The sequence below is a fragment of the Desmodus rotundus genome, chromosome 5 (assembly GCF_022682495.2).
Source record: "Desmodus rotundus isolate HL8 chromosome 5, HLdesRot8A.1, whole genome shotgun sequence".
Classification (NCBI taxonomy): Eukaryota; Metazoa; Chordata; class Mammalia; order Chiroptera; family Phyllostomidae; genus Desmodus; species Desmodus rotundus.
This window is the reverse complement of record NC_071391.1, coordinates 142,228,343-142,245,678: the sequence shown is the minus strand read 5'-3', so window position 1 is coordinate 142,245,678 and position 17,336 is coordinate 142,228,343. Positions and strand designations below refer to the sequence as shown.

At 41.8% G+C, this 17,336-nt stretch overlaps 1 pseudogene; it reads left to right on the top strand.

The window, feature by feature from the left end:
• The first annotated feature begins 4,259 nt into the window (after positions 1-4,259).
• On the top strand, positions 4,260-13,943 carry LOC128780922 (uncharacterized; annotated as a pseudogene).
• Positions 13,944-17,336: the final 3,393 nt, after the last annotated feature.

Here is a 17,336-nt window from a genome sequence, read left to right as displayed (position 1 = left end):
GCCAAGAAATTTAAAACCAACAGTTAGCATAACAAAGGTAGCAACTATTAAATGAATGCCTACTTCTGTGCCAGGTACTCTTCTGGGTGTTCTTCAGCCAGCTTCATTTATTGCAGTCCTTACAAGAAACCCATGGGGGAAAGTTTATTATTGTCTCTATCTTAGACATAAATCACTTCACGCTCGGGAAAGAAAGCAGTTGTCTCCAGGTGACATAGCAGGTAAGAGATAGAACCAGAAAAGTAGGGAGAGACCTCCCAGGATGCTGGGGCCTCCCCTCAGCCTGGGAATCACATGTAACACAAATGCTAATCCTACAGCAGCTTGTAAAATATATATATACAGTTTGAGAAACTATACTTTACAGTCCTGACGTGGTGACTCCCATTTAGATGAACAAATTCAAGTGCTACAGCAGAGAAAACTTGTTGGGAACCGCCCTGCCTGGTTTCAGAGACTGTAACCCCCCATGGCTAAGGCTGAATGAGAGATCTTGAGACCCTAAGCCACTAAGGAGACAAAGCTTATCTCCCTGGCAGGAGCACCGCCTCTGCCCACTTTACTTCACCCTGCCTGGCCCCCAGTGCATGACTGGTTAACCAATGACGGGTAAGATTCCTTAAGGGAGGGATGACCTAAGACAGGCATGGTCAGGAGGAGGCCCTCAGGGGAGGACTTGGGGGGCTATGGAGAAAGGGGGTGATAGACCCTTGCCCCTCATCTTCGACATGGCCTGAGTCCTCATTCCATCTGCAAGAAGTCTCCTAATCTCTTGGCTGCCTTACTTCCCCTTCTCTACCTAAACCTGAAACAATGCTGGAGGTGGGTACAGCCCTGTGCTGGAAAGGGTGGGTTCCCAGGGGTGATCAGGCTTAAGAAAAAATGCGTAAAGTCTTGTGAAACCTGCTTTGCTAATACCCTCAATTTAAATGATAAGGGTCCAAGCATGAAATCAGTTTGTTTCCCCAAAATTTTATGGTCCTTTAGCTATCTGACCCTGACTCAAAATAAGCCCTCAGAGTTCTTCGAATGTTATCTATTTGATTATTACTGCCTGACAATGATTGATGAGCTTTACCTGTATTCCTATGCAAATTAAGCCAATAAAAGCCTGTCAAGGCAAGGGTCAGGGTGCTCTCCTCTGGAGAGAGTGGCCGTGCCTTCCGTTTTCCTCCACAGGACTCGGTAGTCCATGTGAATTTGCCTCGTCTCAGCCACAATACCGTGGACGCTGCTTGCCGGTGACCACGTCAAATCCTATTGTAGTGCTGTTTAATCTTGTGTTTCCCAAATTTATTTGACCACAGAATTCTGTTTTGAATAATTTCTACTAACACTCTTATTATATGTTGAACTGTACTCCCCCAAAAGAAGTCCTACTCCCCAGTACCTTAGAACGTGATCTTACTTGGAAATAGGGTTTGGGGGATGTAATTAGTTTAGTTAAAATGAAGTCATACTAGAGGAGGTGGGCCCTTAATCCAATATGACTAGTGATCTTATTAGAAGAGGGGTAAAACTCAGAGAGCAGACAGCCTTGTGACAACAGAAACAGAGACTGGAATGATACATCTGCAAGCCAAGGATTGCCTGCAAGCACCAGAGCCAGAAGAAGCAAGTGAGATTCTCTCCTAGAAGAGTCACCGAGAACATGGCCCTGCCAACACCTTGATTGCAGATTTCTAACCTCCAGAACTGTAAGACAATAAACTCCTGTTGGTTTAAGCTACCCAGCCTGCGGTACTTTGTTACAGCAGCCCTAGGAAAGTAATTCAATTTTGAAAAACTAGCCTTCTGCACAACAAACTTTGAGAATGTTTATCTGGCCATGTGAAAATAGTCAGGCTATGTAATCACTCCTTGCCTCAGTTTTCTCATTTGTAAGATGAGTATAATAACATGTATTCTGATCCTTCTCAATGATAAATTCAGCAGAGATATAGAAGTAAACATAGGACTAGATTTTTGACTAGTTCCCATTCCTCATTACACCAGTCAGCATTTTTTTGGCTGCAGTCAACAGAAACCAACTCTGACTAACATAGGCAAATAGGAATTTACTAGAGGTTCACAGAGTCAAAGAAAAAAAATAAAGACTCAGGTCTTTGAAAGGATAGAAATCGGGAAGCAAGAATGAATGGGCGGTTTCTCTGAGACACCAAGCTGAAAGAATTTCGGTGGTTTTCAAGCTCTGCAATAGTTTCCAGGGACTGGGCCTTTGATGGGACTAGCTTGGCTCAGTGCTTACCTCTCAGCCATCTGACAGGAGAGCATGTGAACTGTCAGCCCCATCAGGACAGCACCTGGTGGGGGCGGGCTCACCCCCCAAAGTAAAATCAGGGCTCTTTTAACAACAGAAGAGCGAAAGGTCCCTGCGTAGGCAAAATCCCAGAAAATTCAGCAACAGGAAGATGTGTACTTGGGGTTTTCTAACAGCCTCCTGATTCTCTCCCCTCCTTTCTTCCAACTCCGCATCTAACCAGTAGTCATTGTCCCTCCATTCTCACTTTTCATTTTATGTTCATGTAGCTTACATAAAATTATAGATGGCTTGCTATCAGTTTCTTAGTGCACCAGATTAGCTGAAAATTCTTAGAAAGTTTGGGGGAGTATGAGTGAAAAAACTCAACATTTGAAGGCACCTGAGCAAAACAGAAACCAAAGGGATGATTTACCCTGTCTGCATTTAAACAAGTGTTTTGCGATGTCTGTATTTTTTCAGGCAATGGAAATAGTTAGTAGATTCACCATGTCTGATTTCATAGCTAAACTTACCTCGTTGTGTCTAATTAACCAAGAGACTCCCAAACACTAATGTTTTCTCCCTTTGTCCAAATATGATGAAAGGTTTTAAAGAATCCTTACTCTGAAATATCATATTTTTTAGATGCCTACAGTATAAAAGCAGCCCCATGTTCTGAATAATTTACTTCAAGAATTATGTTTTGAATGTTTCTATATGCCCTGGACTAGGTAAAATGTCTTGCCACCAAGTAGCTTCCTAAATTTGTTAATCAGCTGAACATTACCAGGGATGGATTAGATGCACCCCCCCCCACCTCCTTTCCCTGCCACAGGTCATCATGCCTGCTTAGCAACACCTAGTGGTCAGTAGAGGGAACTGTCTGAATCAGTGACTTACTTAGGACTGGAGTAGGATATAAAACTGAAACTTACACAGACAACAGTACCATGGTTCCCAGAGGGAAGGGAGTGGGGAAGAGAGGGGAGGTAAAGAAGAAAATATTTGGTGACAGAAGATGATTTAACTTTGGGTGGTGAACACACAGTGCAGTTTACAGATCATGTACCATAGAAATGTACCCTTGAAACCTATATGAACTTATGAAACAATGTCACCCCAATAAATTTAATAAAAATAAATAAAAATTTTTAAAAAGTACTTTAATCAAATGCTCTTCTGCCCTGTCTGATCCCACACTGGATCACATAATTCGAACCTCTTTCAATATCTATTTTATTCATGTGTGTCTAGGCTTACTTTTAAAAGTCACTTTCTGTCCTTCTTTTAATTCTCCCACATTTGATCAATTCCTTGAAAACATTCTTGTAGTGCATTTTATTGGTGTAAGGAAAATTTAAGACCTTGGAATAAGCAAAAAAGAGTACTTACTGCAGGTCTGCGGTGGGAAACTGTGCTTCATTTACACACACAATTCTAGGGTATCTGATTCTGTGGAGCTTGTGTTTTTCCTTGTACTGGAATTACTTTACAGCTCTGTAAATCGTGGGAAACTCAGAGCAATGCAAATCATTCTTGTCCGTAGACATACAAATAAATTCTGTCTGCTAAAGCTTCAACAAGCTCTACCATACTCCACTACTCCACCCAATTCCACCCCACTAGGAAAAACAGTTTTTGTCCATTTGTAAATAGTTTTAACATTTTCCTTTATCCAGGAGGGTGGAGCAATCATGAATGGGATTAGATCTCACAAAAAGACACCAGACAGCTTTCTTTCTTTCTCTTTGCTCTTTTTGTCCTCTGGGGATACAAGAAGAAGACAGCAGTTCGCAATTCAGAAGAAGGCCCTCACCAGAACCCAACTATTCTGCCACCCTGGTCTTGGACCTGTCACCTCCAGACCTGCGATAAATAAATTTCTGTGTTGTTCGTAAGCAGCTCAGTTTGTGGTAGTTTGTTACAGCAGCCTGCGTGAATTAAGACACAAAACTGGCGCCCAGATCTTGATAGACTATCCTCCAACGAGAGGAAGTGGGGCTCTTTAGCGGAATAGATGATTCCGGGGGCAGAGAATATACAAGATGGGCCCAGAGCATCTTGGAGTGGCAGAAGGTAAGCACATGCTAAAGATATTTTTAATTACACAAATAATAAACCACAGAGATGAGTTTCGTCACAGGGACACAGGAGCCAACTGAAAGAGCCCAACTGCCTAAGCTGGAACAATCTGAGCAACAAAATAAATCAAGTAGTATTGGATTAATAGATTAATCAACGATTGAATAAAAAATTAGGGAGAATAAACAAATTTGTTCCAAGATTTCAAGAATTCTAACAAATTTATGTAAACACTCCACCCTCAAGAAGATGTAGCATAAATGCCCACTCCTTAACTGTGGGCTGCTCACAGTGGCTTTCTTTCGAAGAGTGCAGTACAGAAAGAGGAAAAGAGATTCATTTTATGGCGCAGAAACCTGACAAACACGACTTCTGTCAGGGGATGAAAATCAACATCAGCAGTGATAAGCCAGGTTGAGAGTATGTACGCACCCTTGATACGTAATCCTGAGAAAAGTGCTGGAGCAGCCTCATGTGAGGGAGATTCTATAAAATACGGGACCAGCAACCCTCAAAACTGTCAAGTTCATCAGAACTAAGGGGGTTCTGAGAAACTCACAGCTAAAAGGGGCCTAAGGAGACATAACAGACAACTGGTATGTGAAATCCTAGATGGGATCACAGAAAACGGAAAGGGCATTTGGGGAAAACCAAGTAAGTCTAAAGGAAGTAAGGACTTTAGTTTTAAAAATGTAGCAATACCAGTTAGTTAATAGTGACAAATATGCCATACTAATGTCGATGTTAATAATAGGGGACACTGGGTGTAAGGTACATGGGAATTCTCTGTACTATCCAAATTTTTCTATTCATCTAGAATAATTCTAAAATAACATGAATAGTGTAATGAAAAAGCATTTCCAATTCATCTTCATCTTAATTTTCATCATGTGCAAGTGGAGATTCTGATGCAACAATTTCCATATTGTTAGGCTCCCCTTCTGTTTTTTCAGAAAGGCTTTAAATTCAGTAAGAACAGTTTTGCAATGAAAACTTTTGTTTTGTCAGTTCCTCCTGTCCCTCTGAGGATTATGAAGGAATAGAAGACTGCTTGTTTAAAAGGTGTACTTTGTTACGTTCGAGATTTTAATGCAGTGTATTAACTCTTTGGTTGTCCCAAGATGGAAAGCACTCAAATTTCAGATTTTTAAAGATTTCACTAAATAAAGGTGCTACACTACCAACAACCACCAAAACCCTGAGAGAGTGGATGCCCAGATGACTCACGTGGGAAAGCTGAGAGCACTTGCTGTTGCAGAAGCGGTCTGCTGAAAGTTCACGGAGATCACGTACTAGTCCTGCTGCAATATTTGAAGGGTGCCCACGGCACTGGTGGGCACCTTACTGTCAGCTCACTCCTTGTGGACAGTGGGCCACCCAAAGGAGACTGGGGGAATGCTGCTGCTCCTTGCAGACGACGGCAGTTGTTCCAATGAAGGGGTGTGCTAGGGGAGCTGCAGGCTTACAGAACGCTTGGGCAGTCTGTTTAAAGCACAGTGGGGACCAGACATGAGAGCAATTGTAGGCAGAGGACCAAGTTGTGCCTGGCAAGCGCCCACACCCTGCACTCTGGGGCAAGTTGAGGTTGCCTTGGGGAAGGGGTGCCTTTTTCTTTTGTGTGATAGTACTCTCTTCCAGTTAAGCGCTAGAGGATGCAAGTCCTGCTTTTTGCAGATTAGATAAGAGGGCTATGGTATGAACCTTTGTTCTCAACTCTAGATAGCAACAGAAAAATCCTCAACTAAATTGCTAACAGTTTTGTCAGTGCTTTGTAATATGTATACATTATAATAAATATAACAAGTTTCCTTTTTATGGTTTTGGGGAACAGGTGGCATCCCTTAGAGGTTAGTTACCCCAGTTCTAACATACTTGTAAATACATTGGTGAATATTTTTGGATTATCAAAATAATATGAATTTGCAACCATTTTAAACTACAGAAAGGAATGAAATAAATATGGAAATAAATGTCAAAACTAGTGATTTTGTATAAACATGGAACTGAATATTAAAACCAGTGATTTTATATATTTTGATAGGGTTATTTGCGTCACATCAGTGCAGGTAGATGCCAAAGTCTCAGCAGCTCCCCCTTCTGTCGGCCCCCACACAGAAGAGGGTCTGGAAGGAGGCACACAAAACTGTTCACGTGATACCAAATATTTCAGGAAGTGGGAAAGAGTCACGAGAAGTAGGGCTTTCAGCCCTGGCTGGTGTGGCTCAAGGGGTTGGAGCATCATCCTCCTTACTGAAAGGTTACACAATCGATCCCAAGTCAAGGCATTTATGAAGGCAGCCGATCGATGTTTCTCTCTCACATTGGTATTTCTCTCTCTCTCTCCCCCTTCCTCTCTCTAAAAGCAATAAAAAAATGTCCTTGGGTGATGATAAAGGAAAAAAAGGAAGTAGGGCTTTCATTTTATACTTTGATCACTTCTATATTGTTTGAACTTGTTAAGATGTGCGTGCTTTACTGCAAAAGTTTTGTTCAAATCCAATGAGCATTTATTTTAATGATTTACCCAGAGTTGTCAAGAGCATGGGAAGAGGGGACATCAGTTCCACCATTTAAGAGGGCAACTAGAGAGTATGCATCAAAAGCCTCGAAAAATAGAACCCCTTTGACTCAGCAATCAGGATTCCCCCCTAAGAAAATAATTACAGTTGTGGGGGAAATAGCCATGAGACTGTTCTTCGTAGCATGGTTTATAATAACGAGATGCCTGGGAGTGAAATCTAAATGTGCAAGAACAAAAAGCTTGGTTGACTGAATTATGAAACATGTATAGAATAAAATAAATGGCATTCAATAGAAATAAGTGCAAACAGCAGGCTACCAACCAGCTGGAGACTTTATGTGCTAATTTTTAAATAGCTAATGCAGACCTTTTATTAGGCTGAAGGGTGTTAAGTTCTGCAGATGATCTAGGTATTGTGAAATTTTCAAATTTTTAATGAGCATGTTTAATAATGGTCCATAGTATTTCAATAATAACAGGAACAGAGTGCGGGGACATCTTGTGCTATGGCTTTAGTGTCTGATTAACAGAAAAATGGCATTAACGAATGCCACAGTGCCCCCCCACCCCACCCCGCTGTGGTGTGGCTTTAGCACACGGAAGGCTCCAGAAGACTAAGTACAGCTATTCGAGAGCTCTGTCCCATCAGCATTTCTGCTGGGAGCAGCACCCTCTCCTGGGCTGTGCAAAAAGGCATGTCCTCTCAGTGCAGACACAGGCATCCTTGTGTCAGGCGCCACAGCCTGGATGCAGCAGACCTCCGCAAACATCACCTGCTATGGTGGCCGCATGGGCTGCAGGAGAACCATGGGGAGGGTCAACAGGAGAAATCCACAGTAACCCATAGGACATGAGTCCACAGGAGTCACCGCCTGTAGAATCTCTAAAATGCATAAGGAACCAGAGAAGGGGGCCAAAGCTCCCATCACAGAAGGTGTGTGCAGAACTCAGGAAATACCATGAGCAACTTTTGTTTGGAGGCTAGATTCTTCTCCAGACTTGCAGAACTATGGACACACAGGTTTTATGTCTGCTTCAGGGTCACTGGATACCAAGGGTATCTTCAGTCTCCAACGTGTTCAGACAAGGTCTTTCCCAAAATGGGCTTCTGAAGATACAGCTGCTTGGACTTCCAGTTGTCACCCATCCTTTTCACCTTTCCTGCCCACGTCTAGATTAGCTGAGTGGCATTAAGTGTAGCTGAGGTCACTGAAAAGATTTTTGAATAAGCTATTTTAAAAATTACTGACATCATCAGCTCAAAGCTGTTATTCCTAAGTCAGCAAAACGTCTTCTCGGCAGCAGCGACAGCCCTTGCTGCTTCCTGCCTAGCTGCTCAGGACACAGTCCAGCACCAGAGCTGGGGGGCGGGACCAAAGCAGGCGTTACTGCTCTGTCTTCATTACCCGTCTGCTTCCACAAGTAGGCGTTCAAGGTGCTCTGAGGGGCAGGCCGCACCAAAAAAAAAAAAAAAGTCCTAAATGGGAGCAGAAGCTGGAGGTGGTATAGTAGATATTAAGCAGCATAGCATCTTACTGCTCCCACCAGGATAGAGGTTAAAAAATAATATAGCCTGAAGTGTTTATTTCACTCCTCTCAGAACTCACAGTCCTATATCGCCTGCCTTCCACTGTCTGAAAGTAGTTGTTACATATGTTTTGTTAAATGTTCTAGTTGCTTATTACATAATAGAAATTCTTGTTGCCATTAAAACTTCATGCAAGGAAAAAAGTACAAGTCAATAATTTTATTCTTCATAATTTATCAAAGAGTAACAATATCTCCAGGGTCAATTTAAGTGGTAGTGTGTTGGTTTAAACAACACCAATTCTTACCTTTTAGAAGTTTTATTAAAATCTGTATGGGCTAAGTATTATAATTTCTGGGATTTACGTACATTTAAATGTGTACACAGAGATATATATATTGGCCATGAACTGATAATTGTTGGAGTTGGGTAATGAGCACTGTCTACTTTTTGTTTTTAATTTTTTATACTGAAAGTTTTCTGAAATCAGTTCTAAGAATCTCTATTTTAATGCCCCTTCCCACTGTGTCAACGCAGGACAAACGATCTGAGAGCAGATGTTCGACGGTGGGAAGGGGCAGACATGAAGGCATGCAGCATAGAAAAGAAACTGGAGGGAAGGGAAACTGAAAAAGCCAATGGCAATCTTCAACTGCGGCATCTTATCGATTTAGATGACAGCTGTCCCTCCTAACCCCAGACCCAGGATGTGGCGCCGCGCCGGGCTGACGGTGGATTCTGCATGCCCTGCGTGGCTGAGAGGCAGCAGAAACTGCTCAGCGCACGTTGTTACTGCTGCCGTGCGTCAGTCCTTATTTTAGAGAGTGAGATTTCACAAATCGCAAAAACAATCTGTCTTATCAAACTCCTGCTAAATAGAACCTGGATCACCATGGTAACAGCCAAGGCAGGCCGTGGGGGAGGAATGCACACTTTGTCAGGTGAAAAGCAAAAGTCAGAGAAAGCATCCTATCCACCCCTCAGGATCCAGCCCAGACTTCCGTGGCCTCTCAATCCCCATGGCCTCTATACAACTATGTTACAAAACGCCTAGTCTGCGCATCCAAGGCGAGAGGCAGTGCAGGTCCAGAGTGTTTTGAGAACCCATATTTTATTCTTCTCTCCCAAATTTAAACTAAATAAGGACATAATATTAGAATATAATATGGGGGAAATTTTCTATTATGGAAACCTGAGAAGAGACACATAAAAAAGAGCTACTTTAGGGATGGGCCAAACAAGCAATATTCTAGGATAGCAATCGATATATCTAAATATAAATACATATCTAAATATAATTAAGATAAATACAAATTACACTGTTCGGGTATATTCATACAAATCCTCGAATAATCAGTGCAATGTAAATCAGCTTTATTCTTGCTCAGTGTCTATAATAAGTCCTGTATTTAAACATTTTAGCATGTGGTAGAGAAAAGGATATTTATCATCTCAAACTGATTTCTAAGTAAGGTGTTTTTGTTTGTTGTTAATGTTATTTGGGATATTGTTTATTTAGGAATTTTTTATGTTTTGTTGAACATAAATACAAATTTTATCTTCAATACAGCTGCCTTGTCATACTGGAAGACGGAAATCGAGGGTGCTCTGGGAGGGACACTCACTGGGGTCAAGAGGCTGCTGTTGGGTTAGAACAGCCATCCCTGACTCCCGCTGCAGCTGACGAGTTCGAGCTGTGTTTTAATCTTCATGTCGTCACTTATTGAAGGTTTGACGCTCTGAAAGGACCCATGCCTCGTACCTTATGCAACAAATTAATATGATAGTTCTAAATGTGAACCCTAAAAGTGGAAAAACTTGCAGGAAAAAATCATTGAGGCCCTAGGCTAGGCAAATATTTCTTAGATACAACAGCAAATTCATAATGCATAAGAAAATCAAATTGATGAGTTGGAATTCAAAATTAACAACTCCTACTCCTCAAAATATACCACTGAGAAAAAGAAAAGACAAGGCACATTTTGGGGGAAAATATTCACAGATTATATTTCTGTCCTGTATCTGGACTATATGAACTCTCATAACTCAATAATAAAAAAAAAATCCAATACAAAAATTGTCAAAAAGAAAAAAAAACTTAGTGACTGTTTGAACAAGGGCCTCTCAAGAATGCCCACATCCCAATCCCTAGAATTTCTGAATATGTTACTATTACCTTACATGGCAAAAAAAAGCCTTGTAAATGGGATGAAATGAAAGATTTTGAGATGGGGAGGTTATCCTGGATTATTCAGTTGGGCCCAACACAATCACAAGGGTTTCCATAGGAGGAGGCAGGAGGGCCAGCGTCAGGGAACGGCAGCGTGGCGCCAGAGCAGAGAGAGAGACTGAAAGGCGCTGTGCTGTGGATGTGAAGACGGAGGCTTTGAAAGTCTCCAGAGTTGAGAATGCAGGTGCCTCTAGAAGCTAGAAAAGGCGAGGAAACGATTTTTCCCAGACTTGTCGGAAGAAACTTTGTCCTTTCAACACCTTCCTTTAGGACTTTTCACCTCCAAACTGTAAGACAATAAATTTGTGCTGTTTCAGGCTGCTAACTGTATTGTAATTTGTTACAGCAGCAACAAGAAACAACTACATATTCATACATGTATATATGCATATACATATATACACCCATAATCCCTTCACAATTTTTCTTTAAACTTTTTGTGTTTCATGCACTATTCAGTGTGTATATGTGTGTGTATATATATATTTAAACAAAACAGTTTAACTGTTATATATATGCATAAAACATAAACAGTTTCAAGACACATTATGAAGCGAGTATGTGTAACCACCCCCATGTCAAGAAACAGCACATTTCCAGCAGCCTGGAAGGCCCCGTACCCCTCCCCATCATGTGTTCCCCTCCTCCCACAGATCGCCCCTCTCCGGACTGCGGGATAATCATTTTCTGTTTTCCTTTATAATTTAAATGCACACATAAAAGTGTATCTTAACCGGTATAGTAATTTTGTTTGCTTTTCAAATTTTTAAATTGTGGTAAAAGACATCATTTCGTCTTGATGATTTTTAAGTGTACAGCTTAGCAGGATTAAGTACATTCACGCTGTTGTGCAACTGAGCCCCAGAACTTTTCGTCTTGCAAACTGAAACCTTATACACATCAGACAACTCCCACTTGCCCTTCTACCTACCCCTTGGTAACCTCCCTGCTTTCTGTTGCTACGAGTTTGACTACTTTAAATACCTCATGTAAGTGAAATCATATAATAGTTGTCTTTTTGTGACTAGCTTATTTCCCACATACTATGATGACCTCGAGGTTCATCTATGTTGTCAAATGTATGGGAATTTTCTTCCTTTTTAAAGGCCAAATAATATTCCTTTGTATGTATATATCACATTTTGTTTACCTATTTGTCAAAGGACATTTGGGTCGCTTCCACAGTTTGGCTATTGTGAATAAAGGTGCTATGAACATTATTGTACAATTATCTCTTTCAGACTTTGCTTTCAATTCTTTTACATACTCATTAGTAGTATAGCTGGGCCAGATGTTAATTCCACTTTTTATATTCTTGAGAAAACACCACAGTGTTTTTCATAGTGGGTGCACCACTGTACATTCCCACCCACAGTACACAAAAGTTCCAAGTTTTCCACATCCTCACCAACACTTGTTATTTTCTGATTATTGGATACTGGCCATCCCATTGGATGTGAGATGGTAGCTCATTATGGTTTGCATTTCCCTAATGATGAGGGTTGTCAAGCATCTTTTTATGTGCCTGTTGGTCATTTGTACATGTTCTCTAGAGAAATGTCTATTTGTGCCCTTTGTCAGTTTTTAAATAGAGTTATTTGGCTTTTTGTCGCTGAGTTGTAGAAGTTTTTTTATATATTCTGGACATTAAACTCTTACCAGAGATGTGATTTAGAAATAGTTTCTCCCATTCCATAGGTTGCTTTTTTACACTATTGATTGTGCCCTTTGATTCAGAGAAGTTTTTAATTTTGATATAGTCCAATTTATCTATTTTTACTTTTATTGCCTATGCTTTTGGTATCATATCCAAGAAAACATTGCCAAACCCAATGTTGTTAAGCTTTTCCCCTATGTTTTTTTCTAAAAGTTTTATATTTTTAAGTCTTACATTTAGGTCTTTGATCAGTTAATATTTTCATATGGTGTAAGGTAAGGGTCTAACTTCATTTTTTTTTTTTTTTTTGCATGTGGATGCCAGTATTTCCAACACTCTTTGTTGGAAAGACTGTCCTTCCCCACCCCCACCCCCAAAGGATCTTCACACTCTGGTTGAAAATCATTTGACCATCTGTGCAAGGGTTTATTTCTGGGTTCTCTATTGTATTCCATTGATCTATGTCTGCCTTTGTGCCAGCACCAAACTGTTTTGATTATCGTAGCTTAGTTTGCTTGTTTTAGACCTTTATGGATCCTATTATCTGTATTCCTGAGGATCTTATTTCTTCTTTTCAGCATTGAGAGATGCATTGATATCATTGCATACAGCTCTAAGTCATTCATTTTCATTGCCCAAAATGTATCCATTCACTCGCGCAGTAGTTCCAGTGGGTTCTCTCTTCCATCTTCAGAGCTATCGCCCCACCTCATGCTGAGCTGCTAGGAGGCCCCTGTCTATGAGCAGCTGGGAGCTTGAAACCATTGTCACCTCTCTGACTCTCACTGGTGGGGAGATGGTTGAAGTGATCTCCCAGGAGACCTCTCCATTGCTGGTGTCAACGCAGAAACACACGAGAAAGCCCTTGAAGTAGTATTTGGCAAATATGCACGAATAGTGGAAGTGCTCTTGATGAAAGATCGTGAAACCAACAAATCAAGATATGCTTTTGTCACCTTTGAAAGCCTAGAAGACACTAAGGATGCAGCCAGAGACATGAATAGAGAGTCCTCAGATGTAAAAGCCATCAAGGTAGAGCAAGCCACTAAATAAACCATCATTTGAAAGTGGAAGATGTGGACCACCACCTCCACCTCCAAGAAACAGAGAAGAGGAGAAAGTGGAGGAACCAGGAGACGTCCCTCACACGGAGGGCACATGGGTGATGGTGGCTATTCCATGAATTTTAACATGAGTTCTCCCAGGGGACCACTTCCAGTAAAAAAGGCAACCACCACAAGAAGTGGGGGTCCTCTTCCTGAAAGGTCCACTTTTTCAGGACCAGTTGGCAGCAGCAGTAGAATGGGAAGAAGAGCTCCTGTATCTCGAGGAAGAGATATGGAGCCCACCTTGAAGGGAGCCCCTGCCTTCTGGTAGAGATGTTTATTTGTCCACAAGAGATGACGGACATTCTACGAAAGACAGCTGTTCAAATCGAGATTGCCCAAATTCTCGTGACCCAAGTGATTATACACCACCACCAAGAGATAATACTTAATGTGACTATGCTCTTTCCAGTTCACTGATGGCTATCCATCAAGAGGCTTTAGTGATAGAGATGTCTTGGCTGTCGTTGTGACCGTGACTATTCAGATCATCCAAGTGGCAGGTCCTACAGGGATTCATATGACAGTTATGATAACTCATGCAGTGCTCCTCCTACATGAAGGCCCATCATTGTAAGGCGGAAGCAGTCGCTATGATGATTACAGCAGCTCACCTGTACTTGGTGGCCGTGGAAACAGATATTCAAGCAGCCGAAGTGGTCTCTACTCAAGTGGTCCTGATTGGGTTGGCAGATAAGAAAGAGAGCTTCCCCTTCTATGGAAAGGGGATACCCTCCTCCACATGATTCCTATCGCAGTTCAAGCTGCGGAGCACGGAGGGGGGGTGGCCGTGGAGGAAGCCAATCTGAGGAATGGCAGGGAGGGGCGGGCCAAAGCAGAAATTAAAAACAAAACTTTGGACCAAAATTCCTGCTCAACAAAACAAACAAAAAGTAGAACCTATTCTGAAATAACTACCCAAGGACTACTAAAAGAAAAAAATGTGTTACCTTTTTAAAATTTCCTAAGTTCCCCTTCCATAATTTTTATGTTCTTGTAAGGAAAAAAGTAAACATGTTTAATCTTATGACACTGCTTTCAACAAGCCAATGTTAACTGTGTTAAGGCTTGACTTGTGTACTAGTGTTGTAATTTTCCAAGTGTCCCTAAAGGCCACTTTCTAAGTTTTTTTCCAGCAAATGAGGCAAGCAATTCCAAAATCTTCTACAGACATCCAGTCATCTAAAACGGAGAGGTGAATCCCAATGCCCAAACAAACAAGCTAGCTATTCAGAGGGTGGTCAGGGTATGGTACTCTTAGAATAGCACACTGTCTTCAGAGGGAACTCCCAAATGTTCTCAGCATGAAAAAGCTGAGATCAGATGCTTTTGTAAAATAAGTGCTATTTGGCCCTGGCTAGTGTGGCTCAGTGGGTTGAGGGCCAGCCTGTGAACTAGAAAGGTCGAAGGTTGATTCCCAGTCAGGGCACATGCCTGGATTGCGGGCCAGTCCTCACTGGGGGAGTGTAAGAGAAACTGATCAATGTTTGCCTCCCTCTCTTTCTCCCTCCCTTCCACTCTCTGTCTAAAAAAAAAAAGAAAGTGCTGTTCACCAGGTAAACACAAAACAAATGGGTAGTACTGGCCACATCTTGCCTCTCTGACATTTCCTTAGGAATCGACAAGAGCCTCCTCTTCCCCGCTGCCCCAATAAGACCATTTAAGTGTGTGTTAAGCAACTACAGAACACTAAATAGAAAGTTTGGTCCAAACCAAACAGTAATAATAAATAAAATATGTCCATTCTAGTGCTGGTAGATATTTGATTCTTTCCCCATCTCTATAATACTTTTTTGGAAACGGATTGCTGCTATTTGGTCTCCTTGGGTTTTAAATTCTTTTTCATAGCCCCCCGAGTGTATCTTATAGTCTCCTTTGACATTCTTCCCCTTTATGATTTCATCTTTTGTTATGAGATACATTTCACCCATAGCTATTTTATATTTCCTATCTGCTATTCTAGTATCTGAAGTTCTTGGTAGTCTAACTTTGCTGTTTATTAATTGTGTGGAATCTCATTCTCTTCTTATCCACATGGCTTTGGACTGTGATTTCATTTGCCTCCTGTTCAATTCTGTCTTCTCAGTGGCACTCAAGATTCTCTGGGTTTTGTTTTTGTTTTTTTCCTTTAGAAAGATCCATAGTTGCTGCGATGTAAGCAATATAATAAAAATCGTGTGGTATGTAGGTTCCAGTTGTTTTGTAAGAGGAGACTCTCTGGTCCCCCATCATGGCAAACGCAGAAGTTCTTCAGATGTCATTTGCGGGCTGGGAAGGCATTAGGATCTTGCCTGAGAACAATAAATGGAAATGATTCCGCTAACCAAACCAAGCCATTTTGTTGCTGTTTGTTTCTTTTTCAAATAAGGTAGACAAGAGCTGGGTAATCCTCACTGAAGACAAAAGCTAAACCTGGACCACAGAGAGGATTTGTAGCAATTTGGGGAACAGAAATAGGTAACTGGGAAGAGGAACAAACTCTACTGGACCAGTTTGATTAAGTTTCTGCTGTTGGGTGAGTAATATGAATGATTAGCTAACCACAAATATGTCTGTCCGTTGTTAAAAACAATGTGAATGCTGACCTACTTTGGAAGAAGCGATGAAATTCTGAATTTGGCTCTGAAGTAGGTGACAGGAAGAGCTAGGATCTATTACGTATACTAGGTGACACTGTTACAGAAAACACCCCCTGGGGGTCTTTTGTTACTCCCGGTTCTTTATGCCCACTGCCATGTTAAGAACTACAGCTCTCAATGCCAGAGTTTGGTAAAAAGGAAAGGAATTATTTCATTAAAAGTTATACAGGTTAGAATAATGGGGAATTCTCTGTTAAACCTCACTCCCTATAGAAACGAAGATACACCCACAAACACACGGTCCTGCCTTCCCGCTTTGCCCAGTCAGGCCAGTCTCAGAGTGTGCCAGTCAGAAGTATCGCCTTCCAGAAGGAAAAAAAAAAACAAAACAGAAGTCCGCAGCTCACTTCTCCCAGTTCCTCCCAGTAATCTATGCTCAGCTGGGCAGGTCTCCCATGGTTCCCAGCACCAACAGCTGTGTCACCAAGATCTCTAGTTCTTAATCCAAAATCACGTGGCACCTCCTCATGGTCAGCCAGCAAGAGGCCTTTAACCCCCATTGACCCTCACAGTCCTGCAATGTCCCACGTTGTCCTCCTCGAACATGGCAGCCCACCTGTTTGTTTAAATCCCAGCCTGAGTCCTCCTTTGTAACCCCATTTCCGACTCCTCCCACAATCGGCTGCCCCTACTAGCACTCCCATATTTTCTGCCTGTCTGGGCTGCCGTAGTTAGTCTGGGCAGAGGTGGCCCCCTGGTGTGGAGCCAACCATCTCCAGGTTCTCCTGCAGGTGCTGTAATGGGGGCAGCTGCCTCCCAGTTACACCATGGGTCAAAGACACGCCCATCTCCCTGGCCAGGGCAGACTATTCAGTATTTCTACAGGCTAGCCCTCTGTTATTGACATGCAAAATAACTCTTAACCCTTGTTGGGCTGCTTTTCCCAGCCCCCAAGCTAGGCTTGTAGAGGGCTTTGGGGCTTGTTAGCCTACACCCTGTTCTGAACCTCGTTCCACACCCATTAGGATATCTGGAGAATGGAACTTAAGCTTGATCTTATTATTTTAGTCTCTTGCAGAAGTCTTCACTTTGTTAAGATATAATATAAATCTTGTGGACAAAAGGGGGCCACATACTAAACCTGACAAGCTAAGGGGGTCCTGCATGGAGGACTTAAAAACTCAGATCCCTAAAGTAACCCCACAGGATGGTCTGAAATGAAAACTTTCTTGCTAACAGTGGTTCATGGGGGGTTGTCATGTCCTAAGTTAGACTCTTCCCTGACGAAAGTCAGTCTTTACCTTAACTGAGCCTGTCTATTGTTTTTTTGCATATATGATAACATACTTTTGGAATGTCAAGGCAACATCCCTATTTCCAAACTCCTGGGG